Below are 20,864 nucleotides of genomic sequence, written 5' to 3'. Positions count from 1 at the left end.
TGGGCATAAGAACTGCCCCTCCTTCACCCTGGCACTGGGAGGGAGGACCCCCGCCTCCCCTTCAGGGACCTGAGCTCATCCTGCGGCTGGCCTTGCCTCCTGACTAGGTTGCGGGCCCATGAAGGGGTCCTGCCCTTCCCACACGGACTCAGGGCTGGCCTGTGTGACCAAGGGAAACCAGCATGGAGGAGGAGTGCGGCTCCCAAGGCTCGGTTACGAACACCTGGCTGCTGCCCCCCTGCTCTCAGAGACCCTGACCTGGGGAAGCCAGCCGCTGTGCGGCGAGGACACCGAAGCAGCCCCTTGAACACCTGCTCACGAGGGAAGGGATGGAGCCGTGGCCAACGGCCTGCACAGCTGGCCAACTGCGACAGTGAGCCAGCTTGAAAGCCAGTCTTCCCGCCCCAGGCAGGCCTTCAGATGAGGCAGCCTGGCCACGAACACACCTCCCAAGGGAGCCTGAGCCAAAGCTGCCCAGCCGTCCTGGCCCACAGACCCCAGCAAGGATGGATGATTACTGTTCTTTCAGGCCACTGAGTTTGGGGTGGCTGTCTCACAGCATATACAGCCAATGAATAGCTGGCGCAAAGTCACGTGTCTCATCGTTTAAGCAACTTGGCTGTGTTATTAGAAATTTGGGAATGAGAGAGATGGACCATCGCCCTCACAGCCCCTTCCCCCGAGTCCTGCTCTCCAAGTCAGCTTCCTCTTCATGTTTGGAACACAGGTGCTCCTCTGACTTCCTTGATAGCAGAGCCTGAGGCAGGGACTTGGGTGCGGTCTACTCCTGTGGTCCCAGGTGAGGGCACGGGCAGGACAGCCAGCACTTGGGCGTGCTGTGGGCTCTCTCCATGCATCCTGGACCTCTGGAGGTGTTCTGGACACGCCTAGGATAGTCTGTCCGCGGGAGAGAGGCGGTGAACACCACAGGTGAGGGTTGTCCTGGCTGTTAACACCTTGGGGGCGCGGTGCACACAGCAGGTGGGACACTGTCAGGGGCAGGAGGATCCCATCACACTGCGGGCCAGCTGTTGCCTCTGTGGCTGAAATGGGTGTGACGTGGCCAACAGGGATCAGGCCCTGAGGTCTTTTCCTGTCCTATACCTCACACCCAGCGCTTGTGTTTTCCTGACCTAACATTAAATCAGAAGCTCTTTTTCTTTGCTCACGTTTGACGCTGGGGCTTGAGGACGATTCTGGAAGGACAGTCCTAACCATGTCTACTGAGCACCTGCCAATGCCAGGTGGAACCAAGCCAGTGCTGACAAATCTCATCCTCTAAGGCTGGAGCTGCCACTCTGACCCCATAGGGATGAGGAAACTGAGGGAAGACGAGGTTAATGCGTGCAGCCCCGGGGTGGGGGCTCAAAAGCCGCTGCCTGCTGCCCCAAGGCTGGCTCCCAGCCCCTTCTTTGTAGCCTTGCTGCATCTGGGGTCAGGTATGCTGGGATGGAGGCTGCTTTCTGGAAATCCACTTAGCACTGACCTCATCTTTGTCCTCCTTGAAGCTAATCTGCTAATCCTGCCCGCCCAGCGGCCCCTCCCCGGTCCCATCCTCCTAGCCCACCTTCCCCTGCAGGCCCTCCTCCCCAGCCGGGGGCCTCCTCTCGGCCACGATGGGTGGGGGGTGGGGGGGTGGGGGGTGGGCAGGTCCAGTGACAGGGGTTACATGGCGGGTTGGGACCTCAATCCCAGGGAGGATTTGGGCACCTGGAATTCAGGCCTGGATTCTGACTCTGCCTCTTCCTCACTCAGCCACCAGCTCCGTGGCACCACTTCCTGTGCCAGGTCAGTTCTGAGACCACCCCTCCCGCTATGGAATCACCATTCAGCTCTTCCCCTTTCTCTCTGCCCACTCCACTCCCAGCAGCTTTGTGGGATTCTGCACAAAGGAGGGCGGGCTCTCACTCTTGCCTTCCAGGGGTCCAGGGGTCAGCTGTTGCAGCTGGACGCTCAGAGGGAATCCTCTCTAGGAAGTGGAGGCAGGACCAGAGCCTTGGGGAGAGGCTGGCATTTGGCTGGGCTGGGGAGGTGGTCCATGGACTGACTGGTGTAGGGGACAGGGCTGGGTGGGTGAGCAACCCCTAGACCCTGGCCAGTTTCCATGTCCACCTCTCTGTCCCCTCTCTGTCCTGAGCCTCTACATGTCACCACTGGCCAAATCACGAGATCCCTAGGAAGGGCTTATCCAGAAGAGGACCTCCTCACAAGTCCCCAAAGGGGCACCTAAAGATCCCCCCAGGGGCTGGCTGGCGGCTGAAGTGGCAGGGCACCTGGGTGGGCTATCCTGGCGTGGAGGATCGGAGGGGTGTGGAGGCTCGCTTCCACCAGTGTCAACGGAGGCTCTTAGAGGGGCAGCTGCCACTTTCTGCGCACCTCTATCGGTGCGCCTAACCCAGTCCTCCGAAAGCCACCTCCCACCCCATGTATCAGGGGCGGCCCTGGGGCCTCGAGCCCCGTTCTGACCCTAAGCCCGGGGCAGGTGACTGCTTTCCACACGCCCCATCCTCGCGGCAACCCGCCCGTGTGCGTGGGGCTCAGCCCCAACTGACACGAGGGGAAATCGAGGACTCCAGAAGTTTCGTGAAACCCTGGACCGGACTCTATCCCTCAGACCCAGCGGACCCCGCCCTCCTCACTCTCACTCGGGGTCAAGCCGCCCCACGACCGCCCCGACGACTTGCTCCCGCGTGCTTGCGGGCGACCCGGGATCAAAGCCAGCCCCCCACGACCACTCTCCTCCCCACCTGGGCGGGGCCCGGGGCGCGCACTTGTGTCCGCGTGGCCCCGGCGTGGGGAGCGCTCCCATTGGGCCGCGCCGCCCATGTGATCCGCCAGGCCCTGCCCGCGCGCCCGGAGCGGGGCCGCGCCTGCGCGCGCCGGGCCCTCGTGCGCGTGCGCGCGCCCCGAGCCCTCCGCCCGTGGAGCCGGCGCCCGGACCGCCAGGTCAGTCTCCTCGCGCCCGCTCGGGCGGGGGCGCGCGCGTGGTGCGGGCGCGTGGCGGGGCGCGCGGGCCGAGGGCGGGCCGCCTCCCAGCGTCCCCGGACCCCGCGCCTGGCGGCGGCTCCGGCGTGAACGCGGGCCCGGCGGCTGCCACGTGCAAGTCTCAGCTCAGAGGCCGGCTCGGGACGCCGCCCGCGGCTTCTTCCCGCGGCGACGGGACTCCCGGGATGGGAGGCGTGACCCCAGCTCTCGATTCTGGGGCGGAAGACCTCCCACCCGAGTGCATCTTCCCCAAGAGCCAGGCGGGGATCTGGCGCTGTCCCCCGTTCCCTTCTCAGTTTCCTCATCTGCACGGTTTGGGGAGACTTGGTCTCTAGTGCTCCTGCCCGCCACAACCCCTCTGGCTTCCCTGCCTTACAGATGAGATGAGGGTGCCAGCAGATGTCGCCTAGGTTGAGCTCCAGGTCCCGGGATCGCTCTGAGCCCTGGCTCTAAGACCTGTGCTAGAGCTGGTAGCCTGGTGACACCTCACGTGTCCAAACAGAACCTCAGCCCCAGAGCAGGTTAGCAGCCTTGCCCCAGATGGCCTTTGACATGCCCCTGTATTCTTCTGGGCAGCTATCGGGTGGCTAGTCAAGTTGGGGTGGGTGGCATGTCAGCTCCAAGTGGGCAGAGCAGCCCTCTCTCTGGTCTGGGCTTCCTGGCTGGAGCGTGGGGACCCCACATGCTGGAGCCTGACAGTGGGTCTGAGGGTGGGGGTGGGGGTCCAGGCCAGCAGGTCACAGTGTGCCTGGGCACCGCAGCCTGGCAGGTGGGCATGCTGTGCGTCTCCTTCCTGGCGGATGGGCTCTGTGGTCAGCCCTGCACATGATGGTGGGTGCCAGGCATCAGTGCATGGACTCAAGGAGGTCCTGTTCCTAGGCTGGAGCAGTGCGGGGCTGTGGACGGAGGAGTTCAGTGGACAAAGGGTGTCTGTGGCCTTGCCCAAGTGAAGGCCCTTTTGCAGCTCTGTGCAGGCGGGGCTTCACTGACCTCCTCAGATCCTCTCATGAGATTCTTAACCCCATTTCTCAGATGAGGAGACTGAGGCCTGGAGAGGTGGAGTCATATCCAGCCGCTCCGCCTGCAGACCTCACCAGAGCCCTGGTTTTCCCATCTGTGAAGTGGGTGCTGGTTGGCCTCCCTGGCAGGCTGCTCTGAGAAGTAAATGGAACCTGAAGCGGGCATGAGGGTGTCCACATGGCCACCCAGGCCTCCCTCGCCTCAGGTATTGGGAGGGGAGGCTGCCCCCCAAATGTCCCCTGGGCGAGCTGGCTATCCCCCAACACCCGCCACGGTGTTTGCCATGCACTCTGTGCCAGGCCTCGTGCTGGACTGAGGGGTGGGTGATGGTGAGGTCAGCCTCGGGCTGTGGTGCTCTGCCTCCCCGTGGGGAGCAGGGAGGGTCTCGTTGTCTGGGTGGTGGTCCTCAGTGGGGCCAACAAGGTGGTGTGTGCTGGGCACTGCTGAGCTTTTATCAGGACCAACCTGGGCCCTGCCCCCATGGAACTGGCAGACAAGTGGAGGGTCCCACCCACGCAGGTGACGAACGTACCAGGAAGAAATGGAGTAGGGTTGGGACTGGTGGGGTGTAGGGGAAGGAGGCCCTCAGAAGGGCTGGCATGGCTGCCATCTTGGGTGTGTCCCCACTGAGCTGCACGGGACCCTTCTCACTTGGGACAGTGATGCTATGTGACTGATGGGGCCATGTATGCCGACTGACGCACCTGTCGAGGGTCCACTGTGCCAGGTGGGGCCCAGACAGTGAGGACCAGGGAACAGGACATGAGGCCCTGCTCTTGTGGACTCTGTCTTCAGTGCTGGGTGCTTGGCGGGCACAGGGGGCGGGTGGGCTGCCAGATGGGCTGGAGGGTCAGGGCTAGGCCTCTCCACCCTGCTGTTTTCCTGGCCAGGAAGCCAGGCCTGGAAGGACCTTGATAGCTGGAAGGAATGAGGGCAGGTCCATTTGTGTGGAACAAGGCTCTGTCCACGTCCCCAGGGGCCAGAGTGTCTTCTGCCGCTGTGACGCTGGAGGCAGGGCTGGTCGCCCCTTTCACAGGTGGGGAAGCCGAGGCACAGAGAAGCAATTTGCCAGGGTGTGTCAGGTGCCAGCTGTGTGCCAGGCCCCTTACCCCCATCCCGGCCTGTCCCCCCCAAACTAGAGTCATTGTCCACCCATCCTGCAGTAAGGACCCAAAGTTCAGCAAAGCTGCTCACCTCCCGCGGTCTCACGGGCTCTGGGCGGTGATGACTGGGGAAGGAGGCCCTTCTGTCCAACCCCACCTTTGGTCCTGTGCCCCCAGAGGGCTGGGAAGTGTTCTAGTGGGAATCTGGAAGGCCGCCTACGTCAGGGGTAGGTGGAAGCCTTGTCCAGGCCCAGTTTCTACCACAACGGCTGTTCTGCGCCTGGCCTGGGGTCCCCCCTGCTGCCTGGGCCTCAGTTGGGAGTCCTCTGCGAGCCCTCACAAGGCAGGTGGTGTGTATGTTTGGATGCTAGGACACAAGCCTCAGTGCTAGGGGCCTCAGCGGGCGTGGCGGCAGCTCGAGCCTCGTGGAGACCAGTGTTCTCATCTCCAGAGGGTGACGGTCCATCAGGATGGCTGGAGAGGGATTCTCCTGTCCTCGCCATCACAGCCGGAAGGGGGTTCAGGAGAAACTCATCCAGCAGTCAGACCTGAGCCCAGTGCGGCTCCTCCGACTGCCCCAGGTTCGGTTCTCAGGCCTCTGTGCCACGAACCTGCCTCTCTGTCCTTGATCTTCTGGGCTGCCACCTTTATTGTGCATCCACTGTGTGCCTGGCCTGAGCTTGGCTGAATCCTGGGTGAGTCCAGGGTACGTGTCACCTCCCTGGGTCTCCATTCTACACTAGCAAATGAGGGGCTGGATCAGATCAGCAGCTGTCAGTTGGGGAAGTGCCCCCAGATGCTTGGTGCATTTTGAGGTGCACCCGCATGTCCTCCAGGAGAGCCTGATGCTCCCAAGCAGGAAGCACCATTGCTGATGTGGGCAGCTGGAGGTTGGGAACCCCCAGACTGCATTATGCTGTGGTTCCGTTTCCCAACTCAGATTCTGGGAGATGGAGTGGTAGGAGCCATGGACTGTTCCAGAGCAGGGTGGTGGGATGGTTTCTGGTGCATGGCTGGAGGCTGCTGTGCTGGAACAGGACTCAGCTGTGACATCAGTGGGGGAACTACCCAGTGTCCAGAACACACTTAATCAATGACAGGTCATTAGCCATCTGGCTTTGGGCCAACTCTGCTCCTCTGGGGTCTCAGTTTCCCCTTCTGCAGAAGGGGGGCTCTGACCTGCTTTCATCAGCTCCTCTGTCCCCGCATCCCCTCCTGGGAGCTGCAGGAGTCTGTTCCCACGGCCTTACTTGCCACAGAGACCCCGAAGCCAGGGCTGGCCCAGCTGGAGGAGGCGGGAGGGTGGCCCTGCCCCGTCCCCTTCCCATGGGACTGGTGCTCCCAGCCACTCTCCTGGCCCCGGGGCCCCTATTGTGACTCAGGCTTCCTGGAAGAGGCGCAGGAGGGCGCGGAGGATTCCCCGCCACCCCACCCAGAGTTCCCGCTGCCACCCGCATGTCCCATCACTGCCCCAAGGCTGCACACCGTGGGCTTTGCTTGCTGTCTGCTCTGTGTCCCCCCACCCCGAGGGTGCCCTTTCCTGCTGCTTCCTGCTGGCACCTGTGGGGTGTTGTCTGCTGGTGCTGGGACAGCAGCCCCTCCTCCCTCCCTCGCCTGGACCAGGCTCTGCCAAACCAGACGTTCTCCCCCCCTTTCCCCTCCCCTCGGGGGCGGCTGCCGGGTTCCTCCTGGCCTTTGCTTCTCTCTGGCCGGCTGCCCAGTGCCCGTCTGCTGGGAATTGCCATGTGGAGCGCAGGGGGTGCCCGAGGGTGCCTGGGGCTCCCCGCAATGACCTCGCCGTCCCCTCCACACAGCCCTAGGGAGCCTAGCCACGGCCCCAGCTCTGCCAGGACTCCCTGGATGACACTGGGCTGGCCGCTGCTCTTCCTGGACCTCAGTTTTCTTGTCTAGATAAAGGAGAGCTTGGAGTAGACCCTGGATCCCAGCAGACTGGATGGGGAGTCAGGACGAAGCTGGTGGCCCAAGTCACCTGAGCCAGGCTGTTGGCCTCCAACCCTACGTCTGCCCCATGCGACCGGCACTGCCGACTTGCCATTTACAGCCTCTCAGGCCTGGACCTCGGGAAGGGCCGTCCGTGGGCGCCTCGGTTTCCCTGAGTTGTGCTCTTGGACCTGGCCCTGTGCAGAGGGTGGGCAGAGAAGGCCTGGGGTCCTGCAGTGACAGCACCGCCAGGCCCCAGGAGCTCCCACTGGGGGCGGGCAACATGCAAACAGTGCTTCCTGTCCTTACTGTTTTAAGTACAGAGTCAGCATGCTCCTTGTGAAAACTCAGATCGCTCAGGAAGTCCACAGCCGCCGAGGCTCCGGGCTTCTGGGCGTTTGCTGATTTCCCGGAGCAGACTGCCCACCTGTGCTACAGGCATCTTACTTGAAACTTCCCTCTGTGTTAGCTGTGGGCCTCTCTCCTGATGGCACCAGTGGGCGCAGGTCCCGGGTCTAGATGGACCCTGTTTATAAACTGGCACCCTTGAGATGGCCCTGCCTCCCTCTTGCCCCCATCACTGCCGTCTTGGCCGCTGTGTAGTGCGGTGGCGCATGCAGGCTCCTGGCTTGGCCTTGTTCCTGCCTTCCTTTGTCTCTTGAGGGGCTGTCAGGCCTGCACTGGCCCCTGTGGGGGATGGAAGAAGGCAGAGAGAGGTGGTCCTGACCCTGGGAGGGACCCACTGGTGAACAGGACCTTCAGGAGATAGCTGTCACCTTCCTGTAGCTTGTGTCCCCAAGACTCTGAGGTTGTGTCCGGGCAGGAGGTCAGGATGGCCTGTTGGGAGGAGGTGGTGTCTGGACTGCGCCTGAAGAATGTGGGCGTCACAGTAGCTGAAGGGAGAGGCTCCAGGAAGGGGGCGCTGGGCGAAGGCAGCTCCCCGGGGGCTCGGCCTGAATTACGATCATTCCTTCAGTGGCACTGTCGTGAGCCCGCTCTGGGCCGGAGTAGAGGTGGTCAGGGCGCCTCCTCTGTCCTCTCGATCAGCTGTGTGGCAGCTCCCAGACCGAGGACCCGCTCAGGGTGCAGGTTGGGGCTCGGACCGAAGGCAGGCGCGCGCTGTGCCTGGTGCCCCTTCAGCTGGGGCAGCGCAGTCCTTGTGGGGTGGCCTGGGGTCAGACTGTTGTCCCCTTGTTTACAGATGCGGGGCCTCTGGGTGTGTGTGGGAGAGAGGGGAGTGGACCCCATCCCAGCACAGCCACAGGCTTGTCCTGCCCCAGGAGACCCTCCCCTCTCTGGCCTCAGTTTTCCCCACCTCAAAAATGGGCTGGAAGGACCTGCCTCCACCGGCAGTGAGAGGCTGGCAAGGGCAGGGACGTGGTGAGCGGAGGGAGGTCTGGCGTGGGGCCTGTGGTGTAGGCCGCCTGTCAGTGCCAGTTTCCCGCTCTGCAGACGGAAGTGTGACCCCTTTTGTGGGGATGTTGGGAGACTTAAAGGGGCATCTCGGGGCGAGCAGAGGTGTTCCTCTGCTGGCGACGCAGCCCTCCCCGCTCCCACCCTCTCCTCCGTGGCCTCGGGGGCTGGGCTGTTCCCACGGCCGCTGGGCAGCCGCAGGAAGCCATCTGGAGGCCTGTTTACCCATCCCCCCAGCTTCCCTGGCAGGAAGTCACCGGAAGGGCCGTCCCCAGGGGCCCCCAGGCCTGTGAGGACAGCCAGTGGCTGGGGGTCCCCGGGTGGACGTCGGGGGCAGGGAGTGCAGAGGACAGAGCCGGCCAGAGCCTGCTGGGCACGAGGGCTGGAGTGTAGGTTGAACCATTCGTCAAGCGTGTCCATCTGTCCATCCCCTGCCCCCGACAGGTCCCAGATGAGGGCCAGTGTGGCCATGGCCCACGAAGTCACAGTCTCCAGACACGGATGAGGGCACGGTAGTCCCAGCTCTGGGTGGTCTGTGTGATGTTAGGGGAGGCGGGGGTCCAGGGAGTCGGAGGAGCGGCCCCTAACCCATGGGGCAGGGGGTAGGGGCAGAGGAAGAGACCAGCTGAGGGTCATCAAGGAGGAGGTGTCTAGGGGAAGGGGGTGGGGAAGCCGGCTGCAGGCAGAGGGGGCAGCCTCTGGGATGGAGGGTCTGAGGCCACCGGGGGTGGTGGGGCTGAGGTCCTGAGGGGCTGAGGGGGTGGGGGTGGCAGGAAGTGAGGTAGTGAGGTGGGCAGGGTCTGGTCTGCTGGCATGGATGGTGACAGTAGGGGAGGTTGTGCCCTGCAAACACTTGTCTCCTCCCATCCCCCACCCCTCCAGCCCCTCCCTCAGAACCCCCGCAAGACCCCCAGATCAGCCTGAAGGCCTGGCTGTGGTTGGAGCAGGATCGGGGCCTGGGTTTCCGCCCCTTGGGACGTGCCCAGCTGCCCTGGCATTTGCGGCAGCCCTGATGCCCACTGACTGGCCTGAGTGTGGCCGGTGGGGCCTGGGGACTGTTCCCACGGACCCTGCCAGCTGGGCCTGCCCAGCCCTAGGAAGGGTGCTGACCCCTCGGGGCCTCGCGTCCTGTGTTCTTGGCTCCCTCACGCCTGCCCAGGCCTCCTGCCTTCAGAGGAAGCCGGGTGGGCTCAGGGGCCAGGCAGCCCTGCCTGGCCAGCCAGGGGAGGCCATGGAGCACCCCTCCTTTTGCTTCTCTCCCTCTCATGTCTCTCCCTGTTCTCCTCCCCTCTTGCCTCCCCCCTCCTCTTGGAAGGCTCTGGCGTGGGGTCCTCATGGGCAAAGCCCTCCCAGCGAGTGCGCTGGGGTTTCAGGGTCAGGGTGAGTATATTGTACCCCACCCCCTACTCCCCACCCCAAGGAAGTGAGCGTGAGAACCAGGGCTCCAGGCAGATCCGGGGTCCAGGAGCACACTGCCGGGAGGCGTGTCCACTGGCCGGTCTGGTCGAGACTGGCTGGTCCAGGGACATCCATGGGCTGGGGACAAGCAGCTGTGGGCTGGTCCCAGGATGGTCACTGACCGTTCCCAAGTGCCTACTGTGTGCCAGGCCTGCTAGTCTGTGGCCCAGCCTCATAGCTGTCCTGGGGCTGTGGGTACCCATTTGTAGAGGACTGGCTACCTCCCTGAGGCAGGGTACAGGTGACCGCAGGTCTGAGCAGTATTGGCCTCACTCCGCCGCCTTGTAATGAATGAGAGACTAAGTCCAGCGGGACACGGGAGGACGCCCTCTTTAAGAGACGTTGCCTGCATGTGTGACCAGGAATGCAAGGGCGGCGGAGGCCGAGGCCAGGTGCCTGGAGCTTGTCGATGGTGTGGGACAAGATGGGGCTCTGCACGCCCCTCCCCTGCTGCCAGGGGTCTGAGTGGAAAGAGCGTCTCAGTGTGTCGGGGGTCTAGTTGGGGCAGGGGCTCCTTGGCAGCCGAGGGCCTCCCTTCTTCCCTTGCTGTTGCTAGGGCGGTGGTCTGAGGGTGTCTGCCTCCAAGGTCACCCCCTGGTTGCTGTGGCCAAATTTGCTGTCATGTCAGGAACTGAGCTTTTCTCCTCGAGAGCTCCCTGGAACCCAGAGCACAGCCATGGCACCCAGTAGGTGCTCAGTAAGAGTTTGTGAGCTGGTGAGTGGGCTTCCAAGAGGTGGGGTTTGGATGGGCACAGGAGGGTTGGGGAGTGGCACCCATAGGCAAAGGCCTGGTGGCTGCACGGGACAGTGCAGGGATGGAGAGCTCCTGGCAGAGGCCACAGCAAGTGCAAAGGGCCAGAAGCAGGACTTGGTGGCAAGTTGGGGGAAGAGCAGGAGGGCAGCTGGGGCTGGAGTGCGTGAGGAAGGGAGCAGGGAGGTCAGCTGGGTGGAGCCTGCCTTCTGGTGGGGTAAGATGTAGGCTTTCCTTCTGAGTCAGGTGGGTGCCGTCGGAGGGTTTCAGCCAAGGACAGGACTGACTCAGGTGTCACCACGGAGGGAGTGGGGAAAGGGGTGGGAGTACCTGGGATGCCAGGGTCGGGGAGATGCTCCCCAGATCCTCAGTCACCCCAGGTGGCTCCCCGCACCAGAGCCCAGGTGTTGCCACCTCGGGACCCATGGTGGCGCTTCTCCCCCGGCTGGGGATTCTGGGTGTTTCCATTTCCTCGCCTTGCACTCGATTCTGTGACAGGCCTGGATTTGGGTTGCAGAGACCCGCCTATCCCCCGCGGCGTTCTGAGAACGGAGGCCCACCCTGATCCCACCTTTCCTGGGGAGCAGCTCCTTGTGTTTACCCTGAAGGTGGGGTCACCTTTTTGCTCCCTGCCCTTTCCTGCCTTGTGGCCTTTGCTCAGGCTGGACCCTCTGCCCGGACACCCATCCCTTTCACCCAGTTGGATCTCTTAAGGCAAAAGGGGGACAGTGAGTCCTTCCGGGCCCTTTTAGGTGTTGTCCAGCAGGCCGTCCGCGGCAGTCTGGCTCTCTAGGGATGTCCGTACCTGCTTATGATTGAGTGGAGCCTGGACCCAGGGGAGTCGCGGGAACGTGCAGTTTTGTGGTGTTGGTGGCATTGCCCTGTGGGAAACCACTCATCTCTACTGTCTCCTCTGGTTCTAACACCTGCTCTCCATGGGCTGAAAGCACACAGTGCCCTGAATCCCCATCTGAGCCAGCTTCCCACCAGCTCCCTCAAACACGATGGATCGAATAGCTCTTAGACCCGTGCTCCCTGTATGTGTGATGGTATTAACCTCTAAAAATGCTTGGGCAAGTCCTCCCATCCTTGAAGACCAGCCCTGTCCCTCCTGGGATCCTGGAGGGTCCCTCCTCACCTGTCCAGCTGCTGGGGCCCTGGTCCCTCCCGGACCTGCCCTGTACCCTGCAGCATGCTGCAGCCCTGATGGCCCAGGAGGGGCTGACCAGGCGCCCCCAGGTGTGGACCCCGATCCCACAGGCCTGTCCATCCCCCATGTCGCCTGGACCCCCGCATGTCCAGCATCACCCCTGCTACGTGCTGCTGCTCAGTCCCTGCAGGTGAAAGGAAAACAGACTTGGAAATGACCCAAATGTCCATCAACTGAAGGGCAGATACGCAAAAAGCGGCCTCTGCACACAATGGGCGATCACTCAGCCACGGAAAGGATGAGCCGTGAAAGTGTGAGTGCTGAGCGACGGGAGCCCAACGCAAAGGACCACACAGTGTCTGGTCCCTGTGGTGTAAAATGTCCAGAAATGGCAAATCCGTAGAGACAGAAAGCAGATTCACGGTTGCCAGGGGCTGGGGTTGGGGGAGGGGAGGGGTGACCGTTCGTAGGCGTGGGGCTTCTTCTGGGGGCGAAGGGAATGTTCTGGAAGTAGATGGTGGTGGTGGTGGTTACATAACACTGTGAATGCACTGAAACAAGACACCCAAGTGTGCACTTCAAATGAGTTAAAATGGTGAACCTGTTAGGTGAATTTTATCTCAAGTAAAAAATTTCAACCAGCTGCCCTGTCCCACGCAGGCTGCCTTGAGCAGGCTCACGGTTAAAGTCCGCAAAATAGGATTAACCCAGCTCTGTCCCAGGGCTCCTGCAGGCGGGGACTTGATTAGCTCTTGCAGAGAAAGTGAAGCCAACACTTGCTTGCAGCTTGGGACGCAGAGGGACCGGCGAGTGCGAGGGGTCAGGTTCGTAGTCCCCCTCCCTTGGCCGAGTTTTGTTGAGTGAATGAAGGAGTGAGGCTTAGGGACAGGCTGACGTCTGTGTGCAAAGTCCCCGCACTTTCCTGCGTGGTGACCCTCCTCACCCTCATGCGTGTGGCTTGTCTTCTTCCTTGTCAGGGGGTCTGTCAACGGATCTGTCCCCCGCTGGGGTGTTTGCCTCACTGTGTGTGGATCCCAGAGCCTGGGCAGCAGGGTGCACCGAGTGCAGGACCACGAGTCACAGCCAAGGCACGTCTGAGCGGGGCAGCTGGGCAGCTTCCGCCTTGCTCTGCACCCCGGGTCCCTGCCCTGTGCGGGGCTCACAGAGTCGCCGAGGGGGCAGCTGGAACAGAGGGCACATGGTCAGTGGCCTCTGAAGTGTCCCCCCACCCTGTTCTGTCCGTGCACACATTTCTTTCCTCATTGGCCTTGCTGGGCCGGGGGAGGAGGGCCTGCCAGGCCCACGCGCCCACTTGGCTCTGGGAGCTTTTGCCTGCCATGGAGAAGGTGTAGCCCAGGGCCTCCTGGCCCCAGGGGTGCTGCCCATGGCCGCCCTTCTGAGTCCTGGCCTGGCTCTGCTGGAGGAGGACCGTGAGCCGCTGTGTCCTTCTGGCCACGGGAATGACCCACATGACACTGCCAGGTGGGTTGAAGTTCCTGGGCCCTGGGGCCATGCTCAGTGGCTGTCGCGCTGTGCAGGGAAAGGGGCTGAAGTCGGCTCCTGCGCAGGGAGTGGGTGGAGCCGCTGGGGCTGCCAGCGCTGCCCGCGCAGGTCTGCCCGCTGGCCTGCAGCCGTGTCTGGAGTCTCCCTCGGGAGCCAGGGCCCGGCGCAGACCCCAGGCTGGAAGGCGCCTCGGCCCCTCATAAAGGCTGAGGGGTTTCTGGTCCCCATGGGGGATCCTCAGGAGCCTGGGAGGGGGGCGGTTTCCCGAGGGTCAGCAGTTCTGCTGGTCCCCGCTTCCTCCCTGGGAGCTGGGCAGGTGCTTAGAGCGGGCAGCGTAGGCAGCCTGGGGTCTGATGCCCCTCCCCAGGACGCACTGTGCTGGGCGCCCTGCCACCTTCTGTTGGGAAGGAAGCTCTGCTTGCCTTGGCGGGGCTGCCGAGGGGGTGGCCAGGGCAGCAGTGAGGGTGGTGTGGCTGGGTGCCTGGCGGGCCCTGGGCTCCCTGTGGCTGGGCCCTCCTGCTGCCCACCTGGCCTGGGCGTCCAGCCTTGGTTGTTCTCATGGCAGGTGGCGCCTGCCTGCAAGAGCCAATCCTCCCACCCTCAGGTCATCATTGCCCCTGGGGGGCCAAGGTGGGGACCCCTGGGGAGGGTGTCAGGGTATGTGGGTGGCCATCCCTGGACTCTGCCCCTACCCATGTTGTGACGGCCACACAGTGACCACCAGCATGGCTCCTGCAACGCTGCTAATAGCCATGACCGGGGATCTTCACGGCTCCGCTTCACAGATGGGGCCCATGCTCAGAGAGGTGGTCCCAGACGTACAGATGCACAGGAGTCAGGGCAGGCGCTCTGCTGCTCATGGCTGGGGGGCTGGGGCACTGGGTGGGGCTAGCCTGGCACTGCCGAGGTGGGGTTCTGTGAGGGGCCTCACCGCTAGTGCCTAGCTTCAGAAACATGCTGGGAACGCGCCCCTGGCTGCCCGCCTCAGCTCCCGCTTCTGTAGAGGAATAAAGGCTCTGAGATAGCCTGTAGGAAAGACGCCTTCTCGGGTGTCCTGGAGATCCCAGAGTCCCCAGAGCCAGCGCCTCCCCAGGTGACTGGCACAGCAGAAGCATTTGAGGGACTCAGGCAAGGCTGCTTGGAAGGGGAGTGTCCTTCTAGAGCCTGGGGAACAGCCAATGGCAGCTCCGTGAAGGATGTGCTTCCAGTGAACCCATTTTACAGATGAGAAAACTGAGGCACAGAGAGGATGAGGGATATACCCAGTGTCACACAGCTTATGTTGAGGGAGTCAGGATGGGAACCAGGCCAGGCTCCCACGCTGGCCATCCACCAGGCCATCTGTGGGCAGTGGAAGCTTGAACAAGAGTAATGGGGCAGACACTTGGGCCTGGGGTGATGAGAGGGAACTTTCCTCTCCCCCTCGGCCCCTGGAGAACTTGCCTAGCCTGGAGGTTTGAGTGGAGGCTGCACCTCAGGTTTTTACACCCTCTCTGGGCCTTAGGTTCCCATCGATCAGACTGTCATCTGTGCCTACAAAGTCACGGGGGTGGTGGTGACCCGTCTGGGGCAGATGGAGCCCAGGCTGGAGGCTGCACAGGGTTCGGTGGGCCGAGAAGGCTGATGGGACACTGACCGGCTAATATCGCCGCTGACAGGCTTTTGGAAAGGGAGCCGGCTCGGAGAGAAATGGCTGCAGCAGGGGGGCCCTATCAGGACCTGGCACCTTGCTGGGCCTCGGCCACCCCCTCATGCTTGGCTCCTGGGGGCACTGGGGGGCTGCGTCTCACTGCCAGGCTGGGCCAGAAATAGCCATGACCTTCCGCACCCAGCTTGGCAGCGCCCAGGCCGAGAAGCCTACGTGCACCCGGCTGAGTCCTTGCAGGGCGGTGGGGCTGGTTATTTTCGATGTGGCCTCCCGAGGCCAGGTCAGAGCTCTTTCCCGCGGCTCCTGCGGGCCCCTTTGACGTGTGTCCACCAGGGCCTTGGCCAGCGGCCCTGGCTACCTCTGTGATCTTACACCCCATTCCTGCCCGCCTGATCCCTAGCAGCCCTGCACTCTGGGCGCTGAGGGGAGGGGTCCCAGGGACTGAGACTGGTGCTGGGTGCTGGGGCCTGCGGGAGCCTTGACATCTCTCAGAGGGCTGGGCCTCAGTTTCCCCTTCAGGGGCTGTTTTAAGGAGAAAACATCTAGCAAGTGCCCACCCCACGCTGGCTCTGCATCCTGGCTCAGCCCCTCAGGGCTGCATGGCATCAGCAAGTGATTGACTGCATGGCCTGGGCCTCAGTTTCCTCGCCCATAAAATGGGGTGACAGGTGCCTTTCAACACTGTGTTGAGGATGGATGTGGGCAGGGGCCTGTGACGAGGGCACGCTGCGGAGCCATTACATGGAGGGTCCTTGGGCCTTCAGGACTGGCCATGGCCCAGGGGCAGGACAGCCATGGATGTCTGAGAAGCAGGGAGCTGGGCAGAGGCTGAATGTGGACTGAGGGTCGTGGGTGGCCTGTGGACCCAGTTCACAGCTGGGCTGCAGTCTCCTCTGTTGTGACACGGGCAGGGTGTGCAGCACTCCTGTCCTGGCTGGGCTGCTGGGCATGGTGGTGAGCAGAAGTGGCCACCGCACCGTGATGCTTCGAGGTCCAGTCACCCCTGGGGTCTGCAAGCTCCCTGGGCTCCCTGCTGACAGGGTTCTGTTGCGGATGCCAGGCCAGCTTTGCTCCCCACCTCCCTAGTGGGGACAGAGGGTTTGGGTGGGCACAGGGGAGTGGCTGCCCTGTCTGAGGGCGGAATCTCCCCACAGTGGCGCTGGGGTGGGCTCCAACCCTGCTGCCCTGTTGGGATCAGGCTGTTCAGGAGCGGCAGGGAGGGGCTGCGTCACCTGCCGGGTGTGGGCTGCACGCTCCGGTCTACTTCCCACCGCCCTCAGGGCCCCTGTCCTTGCGCTGTCCAGGGTTCCCGAGGAGTTAGTCATAGCTACTCCCCAAGGGAGGGGGCCTGTGGAGGGCCCAGCTCCATGTGGGATCCATTCTGCAGAGTGGGCTTGACTAGAACCACCTATCATGTGCGTACTCCCCCTTTGGGCCACGTGACGACTCCGTGGGCACCCGTGGGTGCAATTCTGTTCGCTCACCTTGCAACGGGCCCCTGATTCCCACTTTGTGCTGGTGACTCGGAGGGCCTAGAGAGGTGAGGAGATGGGCGCAGGGCACACAGCGGCCTGGGGCGGGCTTTCTCACCTGCCATGGGCGTTCCACCGGCCGCTGGGTGTGGGCCTTGTGCCGTGCCAGTTGAGGACCCCTGTGGGGCCTCTAGCTGATCCTAGTGGGTGGGGACTCGGTGGGCAGCCTCCTCCCAGCCAGTGAGAGGGCTTGTTAGGCCACACGGACCCTCGCTGAGGGCCCTGGCACCCAGCACCCACCCTGTTCTCTGAGGCCCCAGCCTGGAGGCCCAGTTTATGCCGGGATCCCCTGTGCCTGTTGAGGGTCCCGTCTACACGCTCGTGGAATAGGAGGGGTTGGGGCTTTTCCTGGGGAGCGCTTGGCTCTCCGGAGGCTGGGATCAAGGGCCTCCTGGGGACCACCACATTCCTGGCAGAGGATGAGGTGGGGAGCCCGGGGGGTGTGGGGGCCTCTCAGAGGCCTCCCTAGAGGCCGTGGTGCCCTGCTGGGGCGCCACGCCCGTTCCGGGCACCAGCCTCTAGGGCCTTGGAGACGCGGTGGCATGGTGCAGGAGTCGGTGCCAGCCCCGCGGGGCCCAGGAGGAGTGCACCGGGGACTGCGGGTACAGCTCTAACCCCGAGGGCGGGCTGGCTTTGAAGCTCTGCTGCTTGTGTCCAGAATGTGGGGCTGTGAGTTCCCAGCTCAACACCCCGTGCTCCAGAGACAGGGCTCTGGGCTGGAGGTGCCGCCAGCATCTCAGACAACTGGACTTCTGGGACTAGGGGCTCTGCGGGCAGGGGGCTGGGGGCGCAGCAGGGCCTGCAGAGCCCTGCTCCCAGCTGCTCAAGGTCAGCCCAGCTGGGTGTGAGAATGCAGGCGCTGGGGCCCTGAAGAGGATGCTGAGGCCTGGGCCTCAGAAAGGTGGACACCCCTCTCTGTATGGAGGTCCCCGGCACTGTGAGGCTGGGGAGCCCAGCCTTCCCAGCTCGACCTCCAGACTGGGCAGAGGCCTCTTGGGTCAGGCAGAAGACGGGGCCTGGACCAGAGGGCACAGGGGATGTGGAAGGCTACTGGAGGGCATGGCGGAGCAGCAGGCGATGGGCCCCCACCCTGCCTGGCAGAGGTATCTGGTCTGGACGTCCCTGTTTGTGGCACAAGTGAGTGTTCACACATTGCCAGCGTTCCCCTCAGGCTGTGTCTACACTGGGTTCCCAGTCATGCCGGAGGAGGGGCAGTCCTGTCAGAGCCACTGCCTTGGCTGGCTGTCTCGGAGCCATTCTGTCCACAGGGCTTTGGGGACCGGCTGGGGCACTGGGTAGCCACGACAGCACTGAGCCCTGGCGGCAGCTGGGAAGCAGTGGGGCCATGGGGTGGGGCAGCTGTCCGGGTGACAGGAGTGGAGGGCGTCCTGCAGCTGGAAATTGCCCGCAGTGCCTCACCTGTCGGGGGGCAGGCACAGCGTGGGCTTCTTGGTGGCCTTCCTCTGCCTCCAGGAAGTACAGTCGTGGGGGCTGGGCGAGCCTGAGATACCCCCTCCCCCAGTGCCCCAGCCAGTGTCAGGGGAGAGGGCTCCACCCCTCCTGATGTCGTGGTGATGGGGAGTATCCTGGTGGGGGAGGGACAAGTGACCCAGGCCCTGGGAAGCAGGAACAGCCCCTCCCCCACTGGTGGGGGTTCCTACTTCCTTCATGCTTTTGTGGGGCCCTGGATCTCAGGCCTGGGGAGGCTGGACTAACTTGCGTATTAGCTGGCCTTCTCCCTCCCTTCCTCATGGAGAAAATCGGACAACAGGATGGATGAACTGAGTGCCCAGCTCAGCAGAACTCTGGGCAAACCTGCTGCAGCCTGGAAGGGAGAGCCCTGGGTTCCCATGAGTGGGCCAGGGAGGGCACCAGGGGGCTGCTTAGGTTGGGGTCAGGCTGCAGAAGGCTGGGCTGTGTCTGTGAAGGTGGTTGGGGGAGGTGGGGGTGCAGTGAGCTCCCCACAGCGAGGGAAGGGCCCTGGGACCCCTTTCCTAGCTCACAGTAGGCAGTAGGGAGACAGGGTAGAGACCAGGGAAGCCCCTAGGCTGTCCCTCTGTCCCCCAACCCTGCCAGCTGCAGGGCCTGGGCTTTGATGCCTCAGACCCCCTCCCCGCTGGCTCTGAGCCTGCCCCCTCCTGTCCCTCTTGCCCTCTTCATCTCTGGCTGCCAGCAGTTACAAGACCCTGGGGACTGTCCTGTCCTCTATGGGACCCAGAGCCTGCATGGCAAGGGAGGGGGGCTTTCCTGCCTTCTCCCCGGGACCAGGGTGCGCGCCATGATCTAAGACTCATGTCCCAGCCCCCTTCCTCTGCTGCCAGGGCTGCCCTGGGAGGCGGGAGCAAGGCAGGATCCTTCTGGGGCTGCCCCTGTCCTAGCCCCCGCCTCCCCGGCATCTGGCGGCATTCCAGGGCCTTTGACGCGGGAGGGCGGGAGGCCGGGAGGCCAGGCCGGGGATAAAGCTGGGCTGGGGGCGTGGCCACAGGACTCCAGGACTTGGAAGGAGGGTGAGTGTCTGGGGGCTCCTGGCAGGCTTGTGTGGGGTGAGGACCAGGGTGTGGGGTCCCCAGGCCTTCCTGCTCATGCTCGCAGCTCAGCTGGGAGACTCAGTGGTTTCCTCCATCAAATGGGGCGAGGGGTCCTTTTCCTTCCAGACCCAAACTGGACCATGTTGGAATGGACTCTCCTTCCAGGCACTCTGATATTGCAGACTGCCCCAAGCCTCTGGTTGCGGTCCCCCCGCCTCAGTGGCACAGGAGGGAGGGTGACTGGGAACACTGGTCGCACAGTCAATAGGAGGGACAGGGTCATAGTGCAGAGGGGGGTCTCGGAGCTGGCGGAGGGGTCCAGCCTGGTTTCTTCTCCCCCTTGCGGAGTGACTGAGCCCCCTCTGTGCCCTGTCCTCTCTTGTGAAATGAGGGTCACGTCACAGTGACTGCATGACCGTGTATCGTCACGGGGGCGGCGTGGGGGAACCAGGTGCCATGAAGTATCACTCCAGGACAGCCAGGGTGAAGGGGGCTGTCACCAGTCAGCAGGTGCCCTTGGAGGTGCTGTGAGGCTGGAAATGGCCGGAACATGTGTGCGGTCTGTGGTTGGTGTGGCCATTAGTCCAGATGCCGAGTCTGAACCCTCCAGCGACCAGCTGGGCTATGTTAAACCCCCTTGTCCAAAATGAACCAGTGGAGCTTCAGGAGTGCAGGACCCCCGGCTAATAAACAGAGCTTATGATCTGTTTGACCCCGACAATCTTCAGGCTCGGTCAAAAAGCAGGCACTCAAGCGGTAACTGCGTTATTACCATTTATTGTTAGTAAGTGGTGGCTTAGATTGTCGTATGCTGTTATCTTGGGTTTTAATAACCCCTGAGGGGGTTGGGGTTGTCTGGAACTTTCTTGGTTGGCCATAACGGTGTGCAGAGCAAGAGCTGCTGGGCTCTGAGTTGAGGACCTGGGGGCACATCACCTTGGTGGCTGATATGGGTGGCTGGCCTCCTGGCATCGGCTTCGGCTGCTCTGAAGGCCTCGTCCTGACGTTCCCCTGGGCCTGGGCTCTGGGCAGGTGAGCCATGAATCCTACAGCCCCCTCCCCACCTCCCCCTACTGAGGGTGGAGGGGCAGGGGCCAGTGGGCCGGGCTGAAAAGTGAGACCTCCCCTCAGTTTTGTAGGCCATAGGGAGCCATGGATAGCATGTGAGCAGCAGCAGGTTGGGCGCCACCATTCTGTCTCCAGCCCCGGGCCAGGCCTTGCCTGGCAGCCACTCACTGTGTAGGCGGGCAGAGGGCTAGTCTCGGGCTGGAGGCAGGATGTGCGCCCAGCAAACCTGTACTGAGCCTCCCTTTGAGATGAGAATATGGGGTCTCTTGACTCCCACTCTGGTGGGGAGGGGGTGGCAGAGAGAGAAAGGGGGTCGGGGGCTGCAGACCCTTGAGCTTCCCCCCCCCTGATGAGGGGCAGGGTGGGTGGACCTCCTTCGAGGGCACCTCCGTGTCCCTGAGTTTGGGTCTCTGGTGGGGTCCTGAGCTGCCTGGTGGAAGGGGCAGAGCTGCATGGGGAGGGGCCCAGGGAGGCAAGGCCTTGACACTGGGGACGGGGGACAGGGGTCGAGGCATTAGCTCCGGCCTCAAAGGACCCACTGAGACTGGAGGAGGGGGCTCCTTTCTGTGCTCCAAGGTGAGGTCCCCCAGGCAGTGTGATGGCCAGGCTGTGGGCGTGCTCCGGGCAGCTGTCATTTCTCTTTGCAGGTGAGGAAACTGAGGCACACAGTGATGGCCGAGGTTGCCTGGTCAGTAAAGATGGGAGGAGGGGATGGTGTTCGGTCCAGAGGTCGGGATGTGGGCTGCAGGGGGAACACGAGGCAG

The 20,864-nt window shown here is 63.2% G+C and overlaps 1 protein-coding gene across 1 annotated transcript in view; it reads left to right on the top strand.

Annotated features, from left to right (window-relative positions):
* Positions 1–2,900: 2,900 nt before the first annotated feature.
* PTP4A3 (protein tyrosine phosphatase 4A3) overlaps positions 2,901–20,864 on the top strand; it is a 33,360-nt gene continuing 15,396 nt past the window's right edge. The window contains exon 1 of the mRNA XM_064476789.1: positions 2,901–2,946. The gene's annotated coding sequence lies outside the window, so the exon portion shown is untranslated. The remainder of the gene's footprint in view (positions 2,947–20,864) is intronic.

This window comes from Camelus dromedarius, chromosome 20 (assembly GCF_036321535.1).
Source record: "Camelus dromedarius isolate mCamDro1 chromosome 20, mCamDro1.pat, whole genome shotgun sequence".
Classification (NCBI taxonomy): Eukaryota; Metazoa; Chordata; class Mammalia; order Artiodactyla; family Camelidae; genus Camelus; species Camelus dromedarius.
Note: the sequence above shows the minus strand (reverse complement) of the source record. Positions and strands in the feature narration are given on the sequence as shown.